Genomic DNA, 10,415 nt, shown 5'->3' with positions numbered 1-10,415 from the left:
TATTGTATATCCTCTAGTGCATTACAGCCTGTAAAATGAGAACCCTTGAGTCTAGTTCTCTCTTGATACTGGCAGATCTCTGATCATGCTGCTACAGACAACAATCACTTTCTTATAATCACAGCTGAAAACCTTCACCGTTAGAGTTGTGGAATGTTGCAGTGGTGGGCAGGGGTCTCCTGCTTGGTCACCCTATACAGTCATTAATGTCCCTGCAAAAGTTCTTCCCTTTTGGTGGAAAACTGATAAATAGGGTACCTGTGAAAATGATTTTTGCATATGATGGTAAAAGGAACAGGTATAAAAAGCCAACCAGCAAGGAAGAATTTATGTAGAGAGTGCTGTTGTCTTACGTCTTTCTGGGAGTGTAATGTGGCAGCCAGCAGCCCATTGTGTTTAAAGAGAGAGGGAGTGGGTGGAATTGGAAATGTAAAATTTTCTGATTAGAATTCTCAGATTAAAATAGGATTTTTTTTTTAAAGGTCACACTTGTTAGGCATCTGAATGGGGGGTTTGTTGATCCAAATGCCTTAGTCAGGTGAAGTAATCTGGGAACTAGATTGTGTCATATACACCTATTTTCCCCAGCATAATGCCGGCATTCACAGCTGCTGAAAGGTGGCCTTTAAAAATAAAAAATGAGCTTTTGGAAAAAATACAGATCCTTCCACACCTGCCCTGCTTGAGGCTATTGAATAAAGCTAAACATTGCAGTTTGCAATTCTTTACACTCAAATACTACATCACTGTATTACGAAGGAAACACGCCTGCTATAATTATGCATGGCATGCTGGGGTCAGCAGCCGTTGAGGCTAGACCTTGAACCTCTTTTTGATTTTTGCTTATCTCAGTAACGTACCTTTCACTTGCCTTCCCTGTATCTTGTCATCTTTCACTAAACCATTGCGTGGGTTCCTGAAAACCAAGTTTTAAAAAAAACCCTGTCACTAATCTAGATGTTTAATTACCACAATTAAAAAATGATGTAAAAAAATTAATTCTGCACCAGTATCCTGTACTCTCAATAAAATGCTGCCGGAGGGGGAGTGTTAGCTTCCTATCCTTTCCACGTTCACCCTGTACAGTCCCTCCTGTAGAAGTCTTCAGAACTTTCCAAGCAGGATTGCACCCTCACGACCACCCCACCTTCTCAATAGGGTTGACACCTCCCCAGATTTGTGAAGGGGAGGAGCAGGAGACAGATTTGCATTTTGCCCCGTGTTCTTGTGCAATACTAGCCTGCAGGGTTTCATATTCAGAATTTAATGTAAGGGGCGGGGGGGAATCTGCCTGTGTTAGGGGATGTCACACTTTTGTCCAACGTTATAAAATATGAAAGGTGTCAACCCCCCCCCCCGCACGCTTTATTGTGACCGCTGTTGAATGGTCTCACCAGAGACAGCACCCAGTCCCTTGGGAATGGCATGGCTTGTAGCGTTTAGTAGCTTTAGAACATGGGGCAGCAGCTTCCACGTTCTGTTCGTTGTTTCTTTTCTGTACGCGCTTGATTTAGCAGGAAACTTTTTCCATTCTGGATAATTTCCCATGGGGGGGGGGAACAAAGCCCCCGCGGTTGTGCAGTGTCTTAGATCCCACCTTTCCGCATGCCAGGACGAGAGGCATGTCTCTCCCCTCTGTTTTGCAAGGCTGTGGTTTGGTCACTTCACTTCAGCCAGCAAAGTGTGTGTGACTCTCGTCTCTTGTCGTCACCAGGCTGACATGCAATTGGATGAACTTAACGTGCTCCGACTCCAGCTGCAGGGGCCCCTCCCCGGGGGAGGTAAATGTGTCTCCGGGGGGAGAAAAGGGTCCGAGGCGCTGCTGCTCCTGCAAACCGGACCCCGTTCCCGCCCGCCTCTGTTGGCCCTTCCCCAGGAAGGGAGCAGGCGGCGGCCGGCGCACTTGATCCCCGGCCAGGGCCGGGGCCGGAGCCGCGCGGCGCGCCCGGGAGAGCGGCGGGCAAGTGAGTGAGCCTGGAACACCAGGAGCCCGAGCCACCCAGACTCCGCCCTGGCCCGCCCGGGGCCCGGTGACGCCGCGCGGCTGCGATGGCACGCGGGGAAGGGGACGGCCCGCGGCCACTCTCGGCTTTAAAACGGGAGCGGGGAGGCGGGCGCGGCTGGGCAGTGCTGCAGCGCGGCGCTCGGACGCCGGCTCGCCCTTCTCCCGGCCCGCGGGCTGCCCAGCGGAGCGCCCCGCTCGCCGCCCCGGAGCTGCGGCTCCCGCGTGGGCAGCCGCCCCCGGCCCGGCCCGGCCCGCCGCCACGCTGGAGGAGCGGCGGAGGACGGAGCCGCGGAGGTGAGCGCGGGCCGGGGCAGGGCCGGGGGCAGGTGGGCTCCGGGCGGCGCTTCCTCCCCTTCCCCCCCCGCGCGGGTTTCCCGCCCCTGCAGCGGCGGGGTCCCGGTGCGAGGGGCTCCGCCTGCGGGGGACGGCGCCCGCGGTGAGCCGGGTCCGTGCAGCCGGGGGAAACCGCCCCCGCCGCGCCCCGCCCCGGTCCCTTCTTTGCCTGCAGTGGCTCCCGCTCGCCCGCCCACGCTGGGGATTACCGGGCAGGGGCTGGGTGCGTGCGGGAGAGCCGCGTGGCCCCTGCCCCTGACACACGGGTGGGGGGTGGGGGGTTCGTCCCCTGGATCCACTCCCGGCAGCTGGGGCAAAGCTCGGACAAAAGGAGGAAAGAACTTAACACGTGCATTTTTCAGGAGTTTTGCTGCACGCCGGGCGTTTGCATGTTCGAAAATAAGTACAGGCGCTGGTGTGTCCGAGAGCAAATGCATCTCTTGCACAAGAATGTGTGCGCGAGACTTAGCGTGCAACTGGGCTATGTGTGCGTGCATGTGTGTATGCGCACACAACTTACATGTATGTTACTGAGGTATACAAGTTGTGGCCCAGATCTTGCACCCTGATGTGCGCCCCCGGGCCCTAATGGCCAGGCAGACTTAGCTCTTGAAGTCAGTGGCGCTCTCAAAGAGCGAAAGGGTCCGTTGGCACAGCTCGGTTTGTGGGAACTGGGGCTCTTGTCTCTTGCGTGTGTACAGTTATTTTATATCGCTTTCCACAGTGGTTAAAGCAGTTCTTCCATTAGCATTCAATTTGGCATATCTCTGATGAATGCAGGATTTTACTTGCATGAAGGAAACCACAGGCTTGCCACTCTGAGAAGTGCAGATGCAATCTCTTTTTCTGTGGTAAGTTTAGCTGAAAGTGGCTGTCTTGCACTGGCAAAGAGTGCTGGATTGGGCCTAAAATGGGAAATGCATACTGCTAAGTCTGACTTTTTACATTGGATAGAAACCTGAGGAAATTTTTTTTTAAACATCTGTGTAAAAAATGACATTGAATTTTTTTTCCCACTTCAGACACACCTCTCCTGGTGTTTACCAGTTGATACCCGACAGTTTTTAAAGAGCTATTATTTGGAAACTTTTGATAAATCAGTAAAGCTTACTAATTAAACTGTCAGCAAGAACCATTTCAGGGAAATCGTATTTCTTTAAATGGTCTTAGTATCTCATCTGGCATTTTGCTAAATGGGAATATTCCACTGCCATAAACTAGCTGAGCAATGTTTCTTGTCCAATCTTCTCTCTCCTTTCTTTCTTGAACTTCCTGCTAAGAATTCTTGTCCTCAGGTGTTCCACTCTCACTAAAGAACAGACATGGAAATGAATGTTAAATCATCCTTTCATTCTCATAATCTTGTTTTCTGATGCAACATTAAGGATTATTCTATGTTTCCTTTGTTAGGAGGGCATTCTTTTAGCACCAGTATTTAACATTTTTTATAGTATTTCATAATAAATGTCCTTAGAGCTTCATGGCAACTTTGTTTCAAAAAATATGGAACATATCAGGCTTGATGCTTTAAGGAAGGTACTTACCACCCCTGAAAAGTGACAAGCACGTTCAGCTTTCACTGAAGTCAGTGGCAGTTCAGGGTGCTCAGCACCTCTAGAGGATTGTGCCCTTAAGCACCGAAGACCTGATATTGCAGACACTTATGAACTGAATAACTTTACTCATAGACCTAGTTCCATTAACTTGGAGGGGACCTCTCATGTGTCTAGGTATTTGCGGTGATCCTAAGGCACACTGGTAGTAGCTTCACTGGATTTGTGTTAAGACATATTTCACAGAGTACAGACTCTTAGAAATAAGAGACTGAGATGTACAGTTTGCTTTGTATCTAAAAGCTACTTCATGCTTACAACATGCTTACTATGTAGCCCTGGTCTACACTGGGGAGGATCGATCTAAGTTACGCAACTTCAGTTACGTGAATAACCTAGTTGAAGTTGATGTACTTAGATCGACTTACCGTGGTGTCTTCACTGCGGTGAGTCGACTGCTGCCGCTCCCCTGTCGACTCTGCCTGCGCCTCTCGCAGAGCTGGAGTACAGGAGTCGACAGGAGAGCGCTCGGGGGTCGATTTATCGCATCTAGACTAGACGCAATAAATTGATCCCTGCTGGATCGATCGCTGCCCGCCGGTCCGGGGGGTAGTGTAGACATACCCTTAGTGACTTAATTGTTCCAGTTATGCCTATTTTTCCCATAGTTAAAGTTGGCTTGATGAATTTAGCGAAATGTTAAAGAGCCAAGCATTTTGTGTGGGAGAGAATTTGCTTCTTGCTAATGTGCTATCTTGTGCAAATATATCCAGTTCTTATTTTGTTCGGAAACCAGAAGTTATCTGCATATAAAAGAGGTAAGAGTCTCTCTACTAGAAATAGCTTAGTTGTAATTACCTGTAGTTCCCATTAAGATGCAGAATCTTAAATGGAATTGTGTGGTTTTATATATTTTGCACTGCGGGTTAAGGGACTTGTTCATTTGCCGTGGTCCGTCTTTCAATATCTTGCATGTATTTCAGTGCAGAAGTAAGTGCAGTGTCTTTCACAGTGACTTCTGTGGTTTTGTTGTGGAATCACAGAAATGAAAAGGCTCCACATCATGTCCAGGCTTTTGCTGACATTAAAGGATATGGCTCTAGGCTGTTTGTGGATAGCAGTACAACCCTGAGATTCAAGTGGTGCCTTGTTTCTTGTTCCTTCTATTTTTTTCAGACTGAAAACATGAAACAGTAACAGATTTTTATTTCACTTCAAAGAAAAACAAATTTTTTCCCCCCAATCTTCGCCACTTTCATTATGTGTGAATTTCCACTCTCTAAAAGAGTTGGCGGAGCTGACTGCCTGATACGTTGTTAGTATCATAAGTTGAAAATGTGGTACAAGGAGAGCATCGGGGTGTGTTGCTTTTTTTTTTTTTTTTTTTTTTCCCCAAGGGGTGATGCATTAAACATGCCGTCTTGTTAGTTTTGCATCAGCTGGAGGGCATTTTAAGTAATTGGGTTTTAAAAGAAATACAGTAGTGGGAACCTTCCAAATACATTCTGATAATCTTACTGTCTGTCCATGTATGGCAAATACTAAAACTGCTGATACCTTGCACTGATAACTAAAGAGGAGATTTATGCACAAAGTGCACATTTAAAGGAAAATGTCTCTTAAGAGTTGAAAATGTGTTCATTTGTAAATCATGTTGTTGTTCTCTGATTTGCCTGCCTGTCAATGAGGGCGCCATACTCAAGTATGAGAAGTTTCTTTCAGTGAACGCAGGTTAAGTTTTCATCTCAAGGGGTCCCTGGTTGCAATAAGAATTTGAAGATGCATTAATATGACATGTAGGATATGGGTTTTTTTGTTAATTTTATGAATGGAAAACTGGTTTTCTTAAGAATAAAAAGACATAACTTTTTTCTGAAACAGTAGGAGGACTATCAGGCAGCTATTCTTAATAGATAAAATAAGTCATTTAGACTAAGATTTACTACCTGCCTGTTAGTAAATACAAAATATTTCTTTTGTAGACAATGACTTGCTGGACTAGCTATTTTCTCAGGAAGCTGGCATTAATAAGAATATTTGCATCTGTACTCACTTTCATTAATTATCTCTGCAGTTTTTTATGTGCCATTCAGTTAGTGCAGATTGATGCTGCTTTGACTGAATCTTAAGCCTTTTTGTCACGGTTGCATAGGTAAAAGGATTTGTAATTATCAAGCAAACTAAGTCAGTTGTATCAAACTACAGCATGCACTCTGCCCATCTGTTGCAGTTTTGAGTGTGACCAGGGATAGGAGGGGAGAAATGATGCAGATGCCCCTCCATTTTGGAGTTCGGATTATGTGCTCCTCTGAAGATACTTTATTGAAAATCAGTAGCCCCAATGCCTTTTCTATGGCCTTATTCCTTCCAGTCTGTCACTGTCCACCACAGATTATGGTGGCTTAATTATAACAGATGGCTAGATCCTTTCCCTACGCTGGTGGCCTGGCTTTGAGGTATTTTTCTTTGTATATTAGCTTCAGAATCTGGACTCTTGTAGCCTGATTCAGCGTTCCTGTAATTGCCAGGATCAGGTCCATCTTACTATTCTGTGCCAAGAGCAATCATCAGCTGCTGTGTGGCTTAAAATTTGTGCAGAAAACTTGAAAAGTGTGAAATCCACACAGCCACGGAACTTTAGATTTAAGATTGATAGAAGTAGAATGTCTGGATTACCTCATGTCACTATACTAATCTTGATGGTTTTGGATACAAAAGTGTGATGGGGAACCACATCTGCCGCCTCCTATTTTTTAAAAAAAAATACACACTCTTCTGTAACAAAGAAAACTAGGGTGGGGAGAAGAGAAATCCCTCTCTTAAACTTGTCCTATTCCTGAGTGGCTTGATAACAAAATAGAAATCTGCACCATTGGTGTAAAGATTGAGTGAAATCCTGACCCTATTGAAGTCAATGGGAGTTTTGTCATTGGGTTCAGTGAGGCCAGGTTTTCACCCTGAACCTTCCTCTGATCTATCCTTTGTCTTATCTGTATTTGCTTTAGATTTCAATTTCCTTGGGACAGGGGCATTCCTTCTTCTTCTTGTTAGCACAGTGCTGAGTCTGCTGATAGCACTTGGTTTAATAATAATAAAGCTGTAAATAAGAAGTTAGAGCTTTGTTCACTATTCAGATGAATCTGTACTGTGCTCTTTCCTCTTAATTATTTGCTAGCATATAAATATGTATCTTGGACTCTTTAGAACTTTACTTACTCAGTATTGTATGATGGCTTCAAAGGAAGAATCATGGTCTGTCAGGTCAAGGCTTAGTATACAGACTTTTTAGTTCAAAGATGCATCTCTGGGTCAGTGTAGGTGCTGAGAATGCATTGTACATTCATATCGGTAAATTGCTGTACGTGAAAACTAAGTACTCATTTTAAAAACCAAATACCTTGGTTACTCTATTGTAAAATAATAAAATTATTGTTGTTTTTAAAGGCTTTAGGGATTATTTTATTTTTTAATTATACATGTACATCATACCTAACTGGGTGTTTTTCCTTTCACCAACAGGTGAATTTTATTATTTGCCAAAGTAAGGGGCTAAGAAGTGCACGGTACTTGTGTGCACCATACCTGGTGTGAAGGCTAGGACTACAACAGAGTGTAAAAGAGAACTAGATAAATTCATGGAGGTTAAGTCCATTAATTGCTATTAGCCATGATGGATAAGGAATGGTGTCCCTAGCCTCAGTTTGTCAGAGGGTGGAGATAGGTGGCAGGAGAGAGATCACTTGATCGTTACCTGTTAGGTGCCCAGAGGGAGTGAACCTGGCATTGGCTGGCCACTGTGGGAAGACAGGATACTGGGCCGGATGGACCTTTGGTCTGACCCAGTATGGCCATTCTTATGTTCTTATTGTATCCTATTTATCTGGACCATTCATCTAAATATTGACTTGAAACACCTCAGCAATTCCAGTACTGGCTGATAAGTGAGGATTAGGGGTATGTTAAATAAGTTTAAAATAAATGAATAAAATAAGATGTGTGCAGTGCCACTAAGTAAGTTAACTATTTGTAACCTTTATTCCCCATCTATCCATCTAATCTTTTTTTTGTCTTCCCTCATCTTATGTTTCTACTCAGATAATAAAGCTGTTTGAGAAATTAGAAAAAGAAACTGAACATTTCTCAGTGGGGCACCAATCACCATATTGAGTTTTCAGTTCACAAATAAGACCCTAACATTTTAGAAGTGTCTAGGGGACCTCAATTTCTAGGTGCCTATCCTGAGATACTGTAAAATTGATTTTTCCAGAGGGTGAATGCTCCACACTTTCTGAATATCTGGCCCCTGAGCACTGAACATCATTACTTTGTTCTGAAAATGTAACCTAATTTTTGCAGGATTTTTGTTACATTCAGTGTTGTAAATGCTTACCATGTAAATTTCAGGTTAAAACAGTCTCTGATGGCAAGATGTATATATTTGTTACTATTCTGAGTTAGATAACCTGTCCTCAAAAGCTTCTCTTTCAAATGTCTGCAAAGCACCATGTACACCTATGGCAATTAATACGTAATGTGTGAGATTATGCTTGAAAGATGAAACTGTTTTAAAACATTTTCAATACATGTCTTAACAATCAAACCATGTTATGTATTTTGATTAACTTCTCTATAAAACCAGAAAACATCCTTCTTCATGCTTTCAGGGTGTATTTGTTTGCTGGAAACCAGAGTCTTCCATTCAGGTGCACCTGGATAGCTATGCTGCAGACAAATGTAAAGTTTACACTTCAAACTGCTGCACAGATTCCTTCATTCCTGGGACCTACGTACACCACTGTCCTTTGGATTGTGAGACTAACACTCACTATAGGCCTGACCCAAACGCCACTGAAGCCCATAAGAGACTCCCTATCAACTTCAGTGAGTTTTGGATCAGACCTTAAACTAGCCCTTTCTTTCTTTCTTTTGTAATTTTATTTTGTAATTCAGTGGATGACAGGGGATGGATCACTTGATGATTGCCTCTTCTGTTCATTCCCTCTGGGGCACGTGGCATTGGCCACTGTCAGAAGACAGGATACTGGGCTGGATGGACCATTTGTCTGACTCAGTATGGCCATTCTTATGACTTAGTTAGGAACAAATCAAAGATTGCTATGCTTATTTCACTTATGATTGCAGGCATATGCAACTGTGAGATAAGCTACTTGTTATTTCACTCCCAGAATATTAAAAAAAAAAAAAAAAAAAAGTTTAGAAGTGTGAGCAGATTCGGATTTCTGCTTTGTTACAATTTAAAATGTTTGTCAATAAACTCTAGAGCACCTCATACTTTAAGTAATTCTTAATTGTCCTGACATCAAAAAATCCTAATCCATGAATATCGCATCTGGATGATGGATTGTGACTCCTGGAAATACAGACTTAAGACTGCGGATTACTAAAATCCCTTTACTTCTGCCATTTATCATAATTATTTCATTCAATTCTAATATAGTTGTTGCCTTAATAAAATGTTCTAATTTAAAATATTCTGAGATTTTAAAATGTTGTCTTGAAGCTTTATATAGTGCCCTTCTTCCCCAAAACAATCTGACTATCTTGAGGTACAGTCTACGACGACTTTTTTGTGTGTGATTAATTCTTTATTGCGTTTCATAAAGAAACAGACAATGTAAGGTACAGAAAGGTAAATGATTTACAGCTTGTATAAGTTTTCAAATACTGCGTGCTTCATGGGATCTCCAGTAGAATTATGGAATTGTGCAGCTTTGACAAGTTATAAAATTGCAAGAGCAGACAATACAAACCAGACAATACTACATAAACTTAACATGTTAGGCTGGGGGTAACAGTAATACAATGGGAGAAGACCTATATGAATAGGGTAAGAGGGTACTGGATGGGAGGGGAGGCGTTCAGAGGTATGAAGGCCTGGCATTCTTTAAGCCAGCTCAACTTTTCTATCCAAATGTACCTAGAAACAGGGTCCGAATTTCTTCAGATTCATATAATTGCTGTCTACTGCAATGAGCTATTTATTCTTTGGCTGTTAACTAAGACAGGTCTGCATGCCACGCTCTATTCTGGGCATAAGCCTGCTCTTCCATTTTTGTAAAATCATGTACTTGTTGATCATTGCAACCCTCAAGAACCCAAGTCTTTGTGGTGGAGTTAAACCCAATTTAGCGGGTCAGTCTGTGGAATTTAATTTCCCTTTGGGGTTCTAGTAAGGAAAATGGAGCGGTTTATGATCCAGCCATAGGTTATGAGACAAATTACATTGCATTATAAATCAGTGCAGCTCATCTAGTTTCCTCTGTTCTCTTCTATTTTTTTACTTTATTTAATTAAGGACCACCTTTCCCGTTTAGCCTAAATTGGGCTCCATAGTTGGGGACTGTTTTGAACCTGCACTTTGTCACTTTTACGTCAAAGCTCCTGCCTGCAAATCTAGGACTTTGATATTCACCTTACCTAAATGGTGAGTGACTTAGTGGAAAACTGTGCTTATAAATATGGAGTCCACTGTCTGAAATCTGGCTCTGAGAGTACAGTGCAGA

The 10,415-nt window shown here is 43.4% G+C and overlaps 1 protein-coding gene across 14 annotated transcripts in view; it reads left to right on the top strand.

Annotated features, from left to right (window-relative positions):
* The first annotated feature begins 1,668 nt into the window (after positions 1-1,668).
* The window catches only part of SLC4A4 (solute carrier family 4 member 4), a 251,636-nt gene continuing 242,889 nt past the window's right edge, over positions 1,669-10,415 (top strand). For 5 of the 14 annotated variants that reach the window (XM_074950426.1, XM_074950422.1, XM_074950425.1 and 2 more), the window contains exon 1: positions 1,801-1,964. The gene's annotated coding sequence lies outside the window, so the exon portion shown is untranslated. The other 9 variants (XM_074950429.1, XM_074950427.1, XM_074950428.1 and 6 more) reach the window with 5 other exon arrangements.

The sequence above is a fragment of the Natator depressus genome, chromosome 4 (genome assembly GCF_965152275.1).
Source record: "Natator depressus isolate rNatDep1 chromosome 4, rNatDep2.hap1, whole genome shotgun sequence".
NCBI classification, from domain to species: Eukaryota; Metazoa; Chordata; order Testudines; family Cheloniidae; genus Natator; species Natator depressus.
This window is presented reverse-complemented; position numbering and strand designations above follow the sequence as displayed.